Source organism: Xenopus laevis, chromosome 1L, assembly GCF_017654675.1.
Source record: "Xenopus laevis strain J_2021 chromosome 1L, Xenopus_laevis_v10.1, whole genome shotgun sequence".
NCBI classification, from domain to species: domain Eukaryota; kingdom Metazoa; phylum Chordata; class Amphibia; order Anura; family Pipidae; genus Xenopus; species Xenopus laevis.
In genome coordinates, this window is record NC_054371.1 from 136,866,162 (window position 1) to 136,881,743 (window position 15,582).

General features: G+C 35.0%; 1 long non-coding RNA gene across 1 annotated transcript in view; it reads right to left on the reverse strand.

The window, feature by feature from the left end:
* Positions 1–6,539: 6,539 nt before the first annotated feature.
* LOC121394061 overlaps positions 6,540–15,582 on the reverse strand; it is a 43,265-nt gene continuing 34,222 nt past the window's right edge. The window contains exons 2-4 of the long non-coding RNA XR_005961475.1: positions 9,137–9,264; positions 8,262–8,333; positions 6,540–6,971 (exon numbers count right to left, since the gene is read on the reverse strand). This is a non-coding gene — a long non-coding RNA (uncharacterized LOC121394061). The remainder of the gene's footprint in view (positions 6,972–8,261; positions 8,334–9,136; positions 9,265–15,582) is intronic.

The window sequence follows — 15,582 nt, forward strand, 5'->3', positions numbered from 1 at the left end:
TTCTGAAAATCGTCACAAAGCTTGAATTCTACCCCATTATATGCCACACATTTCGTAACTTATCAGCATAAAACATCCTAAATATGAACGCCAGGGGTCTACTGAACACTTTGATGCCCAGTATGCATAGATATACCAAACTATGTGGCGCACAGAGACCCCCAAATGGATATATAGTAGAAAAAATTTACAAGGCAAAACAAAATAAGGCAGTAAAGAGTGAAATGCAAAAAAAATCCAATAAAACCACAAAAATCAATGTTTTTTTTTCCAGACTAGTGTTATCGGCCGTCAGAATCACAGTTTGAATATTTTAGCTGGGCCAAACAGGTTATACGGCTAGAAACAAGTGAACACAACATACGCAGAGCTGAAAATGCAATAAAATGGCTAAAAATTCAATAAAATGGCTAAAAATGCACCAAAATACCCAAAATTGCAATATAATCACCGAAATAACATACAAAAGGTATTGCACAGTACGGTTAGTGAATACGCTATTCTTAATGGCAATAAAACATTTTTTTCAGCCAAAAAAAGAAACGATGTGATAAGAAAAAAAAAAAAAAAGCCACAATGCCATGTATGTGCGTGTGCGTGTGTACAAATGGTAAATTACATGTTATGTGCGCGTGTGTGCGTGTGCACATGTGTGTAAGTGCAGTAAATGTAAGTGACCCCCCCAATCCCCAAAAATGTATGTGTAAGTGTGTGTAAGTGTGAATCTAAGTGTGTATTACTGTAATAAGTGTGTGTTGGTGTGTTTGTGTGTGTAATTGTTGCACTAACCTGAAAAAGTCGCTGGAGACTGTTGCACACGATCAGGAAGAGCCTCTGGAAGAGATCTGCGACGTCATCTGTGTCCCTGTGCTGTGGGGGCGGAGATCTCCGGCGCGGTGTAGGCTGCAGCAGCAGGACACGTAAGTAACACGTGCCTGCTGCTGTTTTTGGGCCCCTGGGCGATCGCGCCCCAGGGGCCACTCGATCCCCTGCTCTGCTCGTTGCCTAGGGGCAGGGGATCGTGAAGGAGCGGAGCGAGCGGCTCTAACAGCCGCTCCTCCGCTCGCAAACCCGGAAGTGCTGCAGAACGTAGAATCTACGATCTGTGGCACTTTGGTCCTTTGATCCACAGAACGTAGATTCTACGTTGTGTGGCACTTAAAGGGTTAAAGAATCTTACCAAACTGGAATATATATTTAAGTAAATATTGCCCTTTTACATCTCTTGAGCCACCATTTCGTGATGGTCTCTGTGCTGTCTCAGAGATCACCTGACCAGAAATACTACAACTCTAACTGTAACAGGAAGAAGTGTGGAAGCAAAAGACACAACTCTGTCTGTTAATTGGCTCATGTGACATAACATGTAGGGTTTGTTGGTATGTTTGTGACTACAGTGAATCCTACGATCCCAGGGGGCGGCCCTTATTTTTTAAAATGGCAATTTTCTATTTATGATTACCCAATGGCACATACTACTAGAAAAGTATATTATTATGAAAATGGTTTATTTACATGAAGCAGGGTTTTACACATGAGTTGTTTTATGCAATATCTTATAATAGAGACCTACATTGTTTGGGGGGGTATAGTTTTCCTTTAAATTATGCAAACTATTCAACAAGCCGCTTCTTGGAAAGAATCCATGAAACAATCTAAGTTTAATAAGTGTTTCTAACTGTTTTTTCATTAATCCGCTTCTTGTTCTTTTATGTTTCCCATTTTAGATTTTTTTTTCTTTTTTAAACTTATTTGGTATTATTGTTTAGTGGTGTTATTATGCTTGTAGATACAATGCACTGTAGCAGATACACGCCTCCAATATGTATAGTTCATCTTATTCTACCTTAGTTTAAGATGAGGTGCCTAATCCTGACGCAAGCCCTAGAGCCTACTACTAATACATAAAAACTCTTGCCAGCCCCATTAAGCAATCTTGCTACCCCTTGATAAAGGTGGTTCCTGCACCAGCCACCACTAATATCACCCAACCATGGTGTATACTCCCAATAAGCAACATTTTCTTCACTCCTTCCTTATTCTTAATGATTATCTCCAGTTACTCCTTTCCTAACCACATGCATAATACTTAACATTAACACCATATGTTGTTACAATGGCTGATAGACCTTTATCAGACTGTAATAAAGTTTGACATAATGTTAATGGTTTGAATTAAAGAGATCCCACATTTTCAATGTCAAAGCGAAAATAGTGATGATTCAAGGAACTCATATTTAGACGCACGCCCACCAAAGATGGACACACAACAATTGCCCTGTAATTTACATGAGTAAAAAGGCTACTAAAAGGCTACAGGTGTTCTAACTATGATACTGCTTTTTAATCTAATTGACATGAAAACAGACAATGAAGTGAGATATCTAAAATTACGGATCTTACATGTACTATTGCCTATGCCTATGCTCCTAGTCAGGGTCAAGTGAGATTCTTCAGGAAATTTATCAAAATTCTAGATGCATTTTCTGAAGGTTTCATCATACTAGGAGAAGGTTTGGATTTAAAATTAAACCTACTACTAGACTCATCCAATAATAAAAGTAAAACATCATACAAGGGGCTCAAATTCATTCATATGTTTTAAGATATGCCTCTAGTAGACATATGAAGATCTTTAAACCTGAAGACAAGATTTTCTAGATATGCTTTCTAGAACCTATTCTGTTTATTTGAGAATAGATTATATATATATATATATATATATATATATATATATATATATATATATATATATATATATATATATATATATATATATATATATATATATATACACTCATTCTAGAGGCTGGAGCACTCTTAATCCATTAGGCAATTGCCCGGGTGCAGGTTATAATCAATCATACATAGTGCGGTTTTTTGTTTGCTCTATATATATATATATATATATATATATATATATATATATATATATATATATATATATATATATATATATATATATATATATATATATTCTACAGCATTGGTTACATTTATTCACACAGGCAAAATTTGGGCAAAATATTCTGTCAGATCATGCAGCAGTATTGACTTCCTTTGATATATCCCCAAACCACTAAACCAGAATTTAAATTGAAATTTATCAAAATTCTATTAAATAATACAAAAATGAAGGAAAAAGTTAGAAAGATTAATCAACATGGTGCAGAGCACAATGTCAATGGAGGTCCCCACCACAGCCTGACATGCACATCTGAATGATACACAAGTAAGGGGCTGAGTTCCAGAATTCAAAAATTGCCAGATTGTCACAATGAGGTCACTGATTGACAGAAAGGGAGCTTGAACAACCTGTTATATATATATTTCAAATGCTGTTATGCATAAGGTAAGACTTTGAAATCATGTTTTTTAGAGAAACTGTTGACAACAGAAACAGAAAGGAGAGAATTATTCTAATTTAAACTTGAGTTACTATAGTAAAAGGTTACATAAATGATGGTTTGCTACAGTCTCTTTTGCAACCAACTAATAGACTCACCTAATGTGTTTCAGAAGGTGTTACAACTACTTGGCTTCTCTGTGCTATCCAGGCATCTCACAATGGGCATAACATTTAGGGTGTATGCCATGTAGAATAACCATTGAGTATGGTTGATGTTTAAAAAATGAAGGCACTGAAATTCCCACAGCCTTCATTATTTCCTTTACATTTGTGTGAAGATTAACACAAAACATTAATATATGTATGCCAGGAGTCATAATTCAAAATATTTTACTTTACAAATACACAATCTACATCATTAGAGAAAAACTGCAATCAAAGCTGATTGAAGGATTAAAGCAAATAGTATTTTTTCAACAGTATACTGTAATAAATATAAGTAAATATAATAAATATAAGTACTTTTTAAAAATACAGCTCAAAATAAATACAGTGTACGAGGCCTAATGCAAAAACTCCAAAAGTACACATTAGCCAGAATTGTTAAAGTTAATAAATATTTGTGCCATACATTCTCACAGATGAGAAAATTAAGTATCCTTTCAATTATTACAAAAAATATTGATAGTAATATTTATAGTGTCCATTTTTTTTATTACAGCTCGCCTGCTGGACTGTTACCTGTAGAAAACTGCACTCTTGGACTTCCCTAATTTATTTTGTTTCGATTTAACACTGAACACTAAACATTGTAGGCACCATTCTTTCTGGTTCTAATTAACCCACTTAAATGATAGTTTACTACAATAACACATAAAATAATTGTTCTGTTTGTAAAATTTGGTAAAAACAAATAAATCAACACAGTAAACTACTTTTAAAATATAAAAATAAACAAGAGCTTTATATGTTGGACTCCAAAGTATCAGAAGCAATGGATGTGGGACACAACAGGTGAGCAATATATTACTGTTGCATACTGATCCTTATAAGTCATATTTATCAAATCTAAATTAGAGTTTGTACTGCTATTTGAGTTTTTTGAAGTAAAAATCACAAATTCGAAATTCAATTTTTTGAGAGGTATTGAAAAATTTGGCAGAATTTTCCTGTTCAAGTAGAAGTCAATGGGAGTTGTATTTTCCAAATTCAAGCTATTTTTTAATTTGAGTTTTTGAGATACATTTTAATTTGGCAGGCTCATTGAAAATAAAAGGTAGCGTATTATTTCACCGCTTTGAGTTGTTTTTTTGTGTTTTTCATAGTCTTGTTCTTTCCTAAATAAGCACACATTTGAGATTTTTGATAATATTTGAAAATTCTGCCTCCCCATGTTTCATTAACCAGAAATCTAAAGCATTTTATGGATGCACTGAATCCTGATTTTTTTTTTTGGATTCAGCCGAATCCCTAATCCTTCATGGCAGATTCGCCCGAATCCCAAACCGAATACGATCCTATTGAATAAATAGTAAACCATTTACCAAAGCTACAAAAGCAATTGTAAACATATGTAGAACAGGACCATGGTATTACAGATACCAAATGTCTGCCTACAGCTCAACAGTATTAGTGGACATAGGCTGATTATTTTTGTTGCCAAACAACTCCTCCCAATTATTCGAAATGCCTTTGGACTTTTTTTTGAAAGGTGATGGACCTCTTTCTACTCTCCCTGGTGCTCTACTAGCACGCGGATGATGATCACTGTCATCTTCTATTGTTAAGGCTGGGTAAGTAAGGTTTTGTTCCATTATTCTCTGCATCATCATGTAAGAAGAATCCCATCTAGTAGCAACATCTTGATTAAGGTTATGATTTGAATGGCCTAACTCTTACTGATTTTGCAATTGAACAAATGCTTACAATGACCAGCTATTTTTCTGCACACTGCTATCATATCAGATACACTACGCTGTGAAAAAGACTGTCATGGATACAGAGTTGGAGTGTGTGAGCAGAACATCCAATTCTAGGAAGCTGAGCTTCAGACATAGCTTTAACCGTGTTAGCTGCATTATCACGAATAATAATGTGGCATTTTCTTGTGGGAATGTCCCATGTTCCCATTGTTTATAGTACAAAATTAGCAAATTTCCTGCCAGTGTGCTTGGTATTAAAAGCTTTACACTGCAATAATTCACTTCTGCAACTGAATTCAACATCACATTGTGTGACTGACCTTATTTCTTTACAGGAAGAGAGTAGAATTCCCTCTGAAGAGGGACTAGTGGGCCATATCCATCTCCCCACATATCCATCTACCCACTACAATGTAGATGTCCTCCTATGGACACGTTTCAAGAATTGGTGGAATAAGCCTTAAAAAAATTGTACTCGGGCAGAAATGGGAAAATGGTTAATAATAATATATCAATTAAAGAGAGAAAGGGGCTTAAGGCCCTATAGGATAATTCAAATTTGACGATCCGACAGGCTGATAAAGGAGGAGGTGTAGTGATTATAAACACAGAGGATTATCTGGTAGAGGCCAGGTGACAATTGGGGGATGTAGAAGTATATACAAAATTAACTTCCAAACCACAGAATAAATTCTCCACTGAAATTGAGCACTTAGTCTCATATGGTATTTCCCTGGGGGTGGTGGACCCCAGAGACAAGGACTACCTTATTAAGCCTCATCCAGTGGTCCCTGTGTTCCACCACCTCCATAAAATCCACAAATCCCTAACATCTCCAGAAGGGAGACCCATCATGGCAAGCAATTGCCTCTGCCAATGAAGGCCTCTCTGACTGGGTGGATTTCAGTCTAAAACCCCTAGTTCCAAATCTACCCTCTTATTTAAGAGATTCAGGTCATCTACTGGAAAAAATTAAAGAAATAACCTGGTTGAAGAATTATAGCTTAAATCCCTATATTCGTCCATACCACATAACATGGGAATGAGAGCAATAACTAAAATTTTGAACACGTCACAGAAGTTCACGCAATAATCGGAAATCTTCTGCAAGCCTACAGCAGGAAACACTATATTAAAAACTAATAGTTGTCATCCACAATATACTTATGTGCAGAGGTTACTCAAAAGACCTGATATATAATTCTTATGAGAGAGCAAGCAAGCTTGCTTTGAATAAGAAATACACACACAATGACAAAAAGACCCAGTCCCAGGAAGATAAAATGATTTATTATGTAATGGAGTACAGCCAGGAATATAACCAAATTTGTAGAGTAGTGAAGAAATATCTTCTGGTCTTGTATGGAGAGGAAAAACTAGACAAGATATTGTCCTCTAATGAGATGCAATTTGTGTCCAAAAAAGCACCCACCTTGAGTAATGTATTAGCACCCAGTATGATTTCTTCACCCGCCCTTAAGCAGAGGGGTGATTAGCTTTCCACTAAGGGCACTTATAAGTGCGGATCTACAAAATGCAAAACATGTGGTGTGATAGATACCAGTAAGGGGTTCACCTCCAATGCTACAGGTCGAACATATCAAAGTAAAGGATTTTACAACTGCAACTCCAAATGGATAGTATATCTATTGGAATGTAAAAATTGCTTTAGACAATATGTAGGGCGATCCATTTGGTGCCTGAAAGATAGAATAAGAGAGCACATTAGAGCAATCGAAAACAGAGATGAAAAGACACCTATAGGTAAACATTTCAGACTATGCTCCTCAAAGGGCACACATGATTTGGGTGTGAAGGTCATTGAACAGGTAAAGACCCCTGAGAGAGGAGGGGACACCCTGCGCCCTTTGAACCTAAGAGAAGCATATTGGATCCTGGAACTAGATACCAGGACACCAAAAGGCCTAAACACAAGACATGATTTAATGTCTAAATTTAATTTACTAAAAGACGGGAGCTAATAAAGGGACCTTTTTCAAAATAAATTTATAATTTAAACAAATAGAATTACCACATACTATATGTCAACGTTGACACACTTTACGTTAAAATTTAAATAAATAAATATCAATCAGGCTATAACGTGCCCCTAGTATATTGTTCTTATTTATAGTCAAATGTACACATACATATATAACTATTAGGCAGTATTTTTGGAGATATTCACTCCACATTGTTCTAATTAATGTAAATTAATTAAAATTATTAAGAAAATAAAAACACAAATATGTAATTTACTAAAAATTCCGAGTATTCCCTATGGGCACATAACTCAGTTTATAAAAGAATGTTTCTTTCTCTTTTCTACATCATTGATGGAGGGAACAAATGTTTTTAACTAACATTGGATTTTAAGAGTACAAATAAATAGTGTTTTTAAAATTTGTCACATAAATGGTTACATTTTATGTAAGATGTAATACAATGTAATTTTAGGAACAACCTTTAGAGGCCGCTGTTGCATGGCCTACTTAAGGAAGTGACATGTCTGTACCTGTAAGTCTATGATTAAGGAAGCTACTCCCGAAACGCGTCAGATGTTACTGGTCAGTGACCTGTTGGATTAAACCACCTTTATTCTATATGAATTCAACATCAATCCAATGTGCTCTCAAACTAATATATGATTGGATAGTGTACTCGGATGTCCATGTGTCACATGTGAGAGCTAGGGCATTTGCTCTGTCAACTGCAGGTCTAACTTGCTTTATCAGTTTATCATTCAGGTCAGGTATTACTTTTTCAGAGAAAAAAATGACCAATGGAATTTTGTACTTTGGATCTAGGAGAACTAAGTTCAGTAAATGCAACATCCTCAAAAATTGAGTAAGGCTGAAAATCTACTGCCATCATCTTATCAATTTTAACTGCATGAGGGTTATCAGAGGCCCACTGATGTTTCGGTTTTGTTAACTTGTTAATTGTTGCTTGCTTAAGGTTGGCAGTTTGGACACAAGTGGATTTCTTACTGTGTTCAGGTACAGTACTGGAAACCTCTGCAGATGTGCTGCCAGTCATTGTAGAGGTGATACTGGTAGAACCTGGAGGAAAACACAAAAATGTTTTATATTCTGCTGAATGCCTCACGCATAGATGTTTTAGCAGTGGTGATGTGGTATGTTGTTTTGCCTCCTTGCCATCTCGAGATAATTCTACAAAGCAAATACTATATTTTGGTTTCATTGAATCCCCCTCTTTCATTGTGAAATGTTTCCAGACTGGACTGGACTGTTGTAGATTTTTTCCATTAGTAGTACTATTTTTAATATTACTTGATGGGGCTGCCACAAAAACAATGTTACTCTGAGGGGGTTGTTTACTAAAATTTTAATTTATCTCATCCACAATTCTAACTTATTTATTAATAAAATAACTGAAAAACTTCAGTGCAGAAAAAGACTCAATAAAATCGAGCGAAAACTTAAATCGTACTAGTTTTTTGGATTTGGTGCACGGATCTCTCAGGTTATTGTCTGAAAACCCTATACGAAACCCAGGAAAGATATCTTCAAATTGTAAACGGGACATCTGCCATTGAATTTTACAAGACCTCAGTAGATTTGAGATGGCCGATTTTCAGATTCTGACTTTTAGCAGCTTCGGGGTATAATACATCTAAATAAATTCAAGGGGTTTTTTTCTGCAAAAAAAGTGAGTTTTCCCCCCAAAAAACCTCAACCAAAAAAAATTGAGGTTTAGTAAAACCTCAATTCATACTAGTATGTTACACGTACTTCTCCTGCTCAACAGAAATGGCAGCTCATGATACATAACTAGTCTACACTATACTAGTAGGATGATTGATTTGACAAAGTTAGAAGAATACTATTTTTCATTTACCTACCTTGAGTGAGGCTTTTTGGCTGGGTGATGAATGATGATGTTGATGTGCACTGTCTGCTACTGCTAATACGGAGCCAACTATCAGCACAGGAACAACTTCTACTGGACTGAGTAGCATGGATTTTCTGACTGTACATCAAACAAACACAAAGATAAATATATATGCTAATGTCATTGCAGCTATCATTTGAACACCCTTTGCATAATCACTAAATCCCACCTGACACTTTTCTGTCATTATTGCAATCTAATTAGATTTTTTAAAAATGTATAACAATATTAAAATAATTCTGTAATCATCATAACTAATACCTAATTCATTAGCAATTAGCGCAACAATTTGAGCAACCAATAGATAATAAATTACAAGCCCCAACACACCAGATATTTTCTAATGCATTGATAGTTCAAGTTCAGCATCACCTTTCTAATATTCACTGTTCTTGGATTTGTTGCGTTTGTAGTCCTAGGGTTGCCACTTGCCTTCACATTATATAATGTTTGAGGAACTGATAAAGTTAAATAAGCTAATAAAAAATTAAATAAGCAGTAGGACATCTCAGCAGGAGAAGATGGGGCAAGGCCAGGCGATATTGGGTGTCAGTCACAAGGTCCCAGTTAAATCCAAAAGGGGGGGCAGGTAGATCTCAGATAGGCCTCGGGGTGCTGCACACAAAACAGCTGTTACAAGGCTATGGTACACAAGTTTGTATGATACATGGAGCATCCCCCCCAGCAATAGGGATAAAGTTTTACTCCACAGGCTCTGAGGGGTGAGGAGAGAAGGGAGGCACAGTGGGGAGCACCGCTAAACACAATTCTCGCTTCCGCACAGTATTCCCAGAGAGTTCTCCCCCATCTTCACTGCCACAGGCGAACCTCACAAATGTGTCACCCCACACTCTGCAGTACCCAAGCAAAGCAAAACTATTAAGTGATGAGCAGAACTGAGCTGGGATGCAAAAATTACATCATCAAGAGCGTTTATTTGGGAGTGCTGAAAGAGCGCTGGAAGAAGATTTGGATTTGGTTTGGTGCTAAGTGAGGATTTAGTCAAAGTTGAATCCTGAAATCCTGAAAAGCATTTTCTCACTAATTCAGATAATGGTGTCCCAAAATTAATTATATTTAGTGAATTTAAATGTTGAAAACTCTTAGAGCATATTTTTTCCTTCCATCATCCATTTTTTCTAATATTTTCCTATTTATCAATACCATTGGTTTGGAACAAAATGTATCGTTTTTGTAGCAGTAGAATCCCCGAATAAGGCCAGCGAGTCTGTTGTATTTAAATCTCAGTGGTCCCAAATGTGTCTTTGATGTGATGTTTGTAAAGAATATATACAGTACAAGGAAAAAGTACCACACTCATGGGAGCTGCTTTAATAAGAATTTCAATGTTTTGAGCACAATCAAACACCGCACACTGTGCAAACTATAAAAATTGGCAATCTTTTCTCCATTGGCAGATGGGTCACTTCAAACTTTTGCATAAACTATCCAACTGTCTCCAATGTTAATAAATAAGCCCCTAATTGTGCATCTGACCTAGTAACCTATAGCAACCAATTAGGAAGTACAGTTTATCAGTCTGCTGTTTTACAACATACATCTTGCTGGTTGTTAAGTATTACCTGGATGTATTATTATTATTATTATTGTTGTTTCTCCTAGCTTTATTTTGTTATTTGGTAGAAACAGATGGCCAGGGAAATGCACACTAAGCAACCTCAAAAATGAAGTTAGTGTTCTTGATCATTCCTTTCTTCTAATTTATGTAGAAATTGCTGATAAATTCTAAGATAAGCTTCCTTTCCATTTTTCATTGCTAATAGCAATAATTGCCATGCTAGCGATTTCTTATCTTATGTGAGCTATCCTGAATTTTTATTAAAAATTACAAAAGTAAACAATTTGTCAAGCACCAAATCCTTGACTTTCATTAGATGACTCGATAAATAATAATTACAAATCTTAAAGATTCGCAGTTGCTTTTGGTCACTGCCAGCTTCAGTATTGGGAACACAAGCTGTTATGTATGTGGCCTTTTTAGAATGAATGCCAAATGGATTTTTCAGCCTTAGTTCAAATTATCACATTGCACAAATTGTGTGACTGAGCTGAAGTCTCTTTTTGCTTCCTGCTGTCCAATAACACCCACAGTGATAACATTTTAAAGATTGATCATGTCCAGTCCACTTGAATTAGATGCTAAGCTATTGGGGGCCCTATATATGGAGCAATGGAAATGAACAAACTTTTTTTGGCCAGAACAGTATTATGGAAAGACTTTAATTTCATTCCTAAAATGTTCCATTACTGAAAAACGATACACAGTTAATTTTCACTGTACAGTCATATGAAATAGTTTGGGAACCCCTCTTAATTAGACAGGTGCATACACATGGGCACCCTCACAGAGATATTACATCAATACTTGGTGAGCCTTCTTTTGCAAATGTAACAGCCTCTAGATGCCTCCTATAGCCTTTGACGAGTGTCTGGATTCTGGATGGTGGTATTTTTGACCATTTGTCCATACAAAATCTCTCCAGTACAGTTAAATTTGACATTGGCATGGACAGCCTGCTTTAAATCATCTCATAGATTTTCGATGATATTCAAGTCAGGGGACTGTGACAGCCATTAAAGAATATTGTACTTCTCCCTCTGCATCAATGCCTTTGTAGGTTTCCAAGTGTGTTTAGGGTCATTGTCTTGTTTGTTTGTTTGTTCACAACTTTGTGACTGATGCTTGAACATTATCCCGAAGAATTTGTTGATATTGGGTTGAATTCATCTGACCCTTGAATTTAACATGGGCCCCAGTCCCTGAACTGGCCACACAGCCCCACGGCATGATGGAACCTCCACCAAATTTGATTGTTGGTAGCAAATGTTTTTCTTGGAATGCTGTGTTTTTGTTTCGTCATGCAAAACGGTTTTTCTTATAACCAAATGACTCAATTTTTGTCTCTCTTGATACAACTGAATACTGCTTCACCCCAGTACTCCCCAGTACTCAGATGTTCCAAGAAAATGAAAGACATACCACTGTTATCTTTTTTTATTGAAAGTGGAGTAAATTATTATGCAGACAGAGAGGGGTTCCCAAACTTTTTTATATGAATGTATATATAGATATAATACAAATATCATATTAATAAATTTGTATTGATGCTGTAAATTAACACCATCCATTATGATCAAGCAAAAAATGTAAATTACAAAGAGTTTTTCTTGTCCCCCTTCACCTGTATATATAAATAAGAATGTTGAGATGTCAGTTTTTTACAACATTGTGATGTCCAGTGAAATCAATTAAGCCAATTTAGAAAAAAGTCTAAAAAGTGGTGATAATGCAGATTTTTAATGCCATTTTAACATTTACGGTTTCAGACCATTATTTACCATAAGTGCACTTTTATACTTATGCTTATATACTATAGCTGTAATGTGTATTTTGCCACTGTGTTTTACACATTGTTATATTGACCTAAAAAATTTAAATACAATAAGGGCCAGAGCCGAAAAGATTATAAATAATCAAATATTAGGTGAAAACATTACAATTTTGAAAAGATGTATTTAACTCTGGAGCCTTTTTTTATGGGTTTGCACAAAATGTACAACACTGGTGTGTCTTCATTAGAGAGATTCACATGGGTAAAACTAAAAACTTGGCAAAGTAATACAAAGAAAAAGAGTGAAGGGTGAAAACAAAAAGTGGAAGTTGAGATATTAGCTATCAGCAGGAAATACTTTAAATAAATTGGAAACTGCAATTTTAGTCAAATTGTTAGCAACAGACGTAATTTGCAAATAGTTATTACATGGTTTCATCCCTGCTATTATAAGGCCTAATACATAATTAGTGGATTGTTGGAAATTATGCTTTGTATATCTGTGGGGAAAGAAATAGGTTTTATAAATGAGTTTCTGATATATGGCACCCTTGAGAGCTTTTATGCCAACAATACATGCACAGACACTTTCCAGAACACAGCTCGTTGTAATATAATGTATCATTTATTGATTTATTTATTTAAAATGAATGTGTTCTTATGCAAAATCTCATTAGGACAAAACAGATAAAAACAGATAAAAATGGAGCACTTTGCTGTACAGTGATTTTTAAATCTTTTGGTTAAAGCAACATTGTATTTAATTATTGCAATCTTTTTTTTTTACTATTAGCTATTGTGGCATATCAGACTTTAATAAATTGACTTTGTAATCATTATTTTCTTTTAGATCTCATTAACAAAAAGTGCTGTAAAGTATGGAAACACCAGATACAGAAGAGAATGATGCATTGACCTGCTTTGTTTTATATCTATATACAGTAAATATCTATTGATTTGATTGATCAGTGTAACATAAATTGTTATTTTATCATCAAATTATTATTTGACTACTGAATATTTATGCACACTCCAGATTGGCAGTTAGAGTAGTTAAGATAATCCTTTATTTTTGGATCAGAATATATAATTTGATATTCTTAGTTTTACATATTAATCTAAAGCAAGACCCCTTTGTAACGCTTTTGGGAGCTACCTCTGATTTAGTATCAGAAGATCAAAGGAAACTGTTAAACTACCTTTTTTTGGCAGCACGTGAAGTGACTGCAAAATCCTGGAAATCTCAACCTATTAATTTTGAACTGGTAAAAACCAAATTAGACTGGATTTTCTGTAATGAGAAGTTAAAAAGTATATTACATGATACTTACCAAACCTTTTAACTTGGTTGGATTATCGCTATTATGGTGCCCCCCCCCACAAGACCTTGTGCTTGTAAGAACAAGTTGAGAACCATATTCCAATAATATTATTGATTTGATTGATGTGTGTAACATAAATTGTTATTTTATCATCAAATTATTATTTGACTACTGAACATTTATGTACACTCCAGAACTTTCATTTGAAGCAACGTTGAGGGTTCTTCACAGTCAGGACAGTGAGGTTGTGGAATGCACTGCCGGGTGATGTTGTGATGGCTGATTCAGTTAATGCCTTTAAGAATGGCTTGGATGATTTTTTGGACAGACATAATATCAAAGGCTATTGTGATACTAAACTCTATAGTTAGTATATTTATGGGTATATAGAATTTTAATTAAAAGTAGGGAGGGGTGTGTGTATGGATGCTGGGTTTTCATTTGGAGGGGTTGAACTTGATGAACTTTGTCTTTTTTCAACCCAATTTAACTATGTAACTATGTAACTATGTAACTGTAACTCCAGATCAGGGGTTAGAATAGCTAAAATAATCCTTCGTTTTTGGATCAGAATATTACATTTCATATTCTCAATTTTACATATTAATCTAAAGCAAGACCCCTTGTGATTGCAAAATCCTGAAAATCTCCATCTATTAATTCTGAACTGGTAAAAACCAAAACAGACTGGATTTTCTGTAATGAAAAGATAACAAGTATATTAAATGAAACTTTTTACTGGTTTGGCAGCCTTGGTTGGATTATTGCTATTATGGTGCCCCCACCACAACACATTGTGTTCTTGTAAATTGAGAACCATATTCCAATAATATTAGTGCAATAAGTGAGAAATAGAGAATAGAACCAAAGCTTAGTTACTGAGAGAGGCATTATATGTTTGCATTTTATTTTATTTTTACTGTATTTTATTTTAGTCTATTGCAACGTATATATACATTTCATTCCATTTATATTTGCAACTTAAGGTTTGATTACAATAATGATAACGCAATTCAGCGATGTACAGCTACCTTTCACAAAGCTGTTATTTGAATTATATGAAAATCAATAAAAATTATTAATAGTTAAGATAATCCTTTTAAAACTCTATAAAAAAAAATTATATGGGATGCTAATGTTTAAGGGCCTGTCCAAAAGGGATAAACCCCCCAGTTAAAAGGGTACATAAATCCAAAATCAAATAATTATCCCGTAAATCTATATTAAGTTAAAAATATGTCTTTATTCCAAAAGTAATTTTGAAAAGATAGGCATACAGACCACATGGTATTCCCCCTTACACGTTTCATACCCTCTGGTACTTAATCATAGGCATTAATGATACCCAACAGATCATGAACATGTTTACCCAACATGGCCCCACCCTTTTATTACTAAAACCAATTAAACATTGCCACATCATACTCAATTGTCAGAGCAGGTTTATACAAATACATTGTTAGGGTTCCACTCTTTGGTCTGCCTATATCCAGCATAAATGATAACTTTAAGGGGCAGATTTACTAAGCTCGACTGAAGAATTCGAATGAAAAAAAATTAGAATTATAAAGTATTTTTTTGGGTACTTCGACCATAGAATGGGTCAAATTCGATCGAATCGAATGATTTCAAAGTAAAAATCGTTCGACTATTCGACCATTCGATAGTCGAAGTACTGTCTCTTTAAAAAATACTTCAACTTCATACTTCGCCACGTTAAA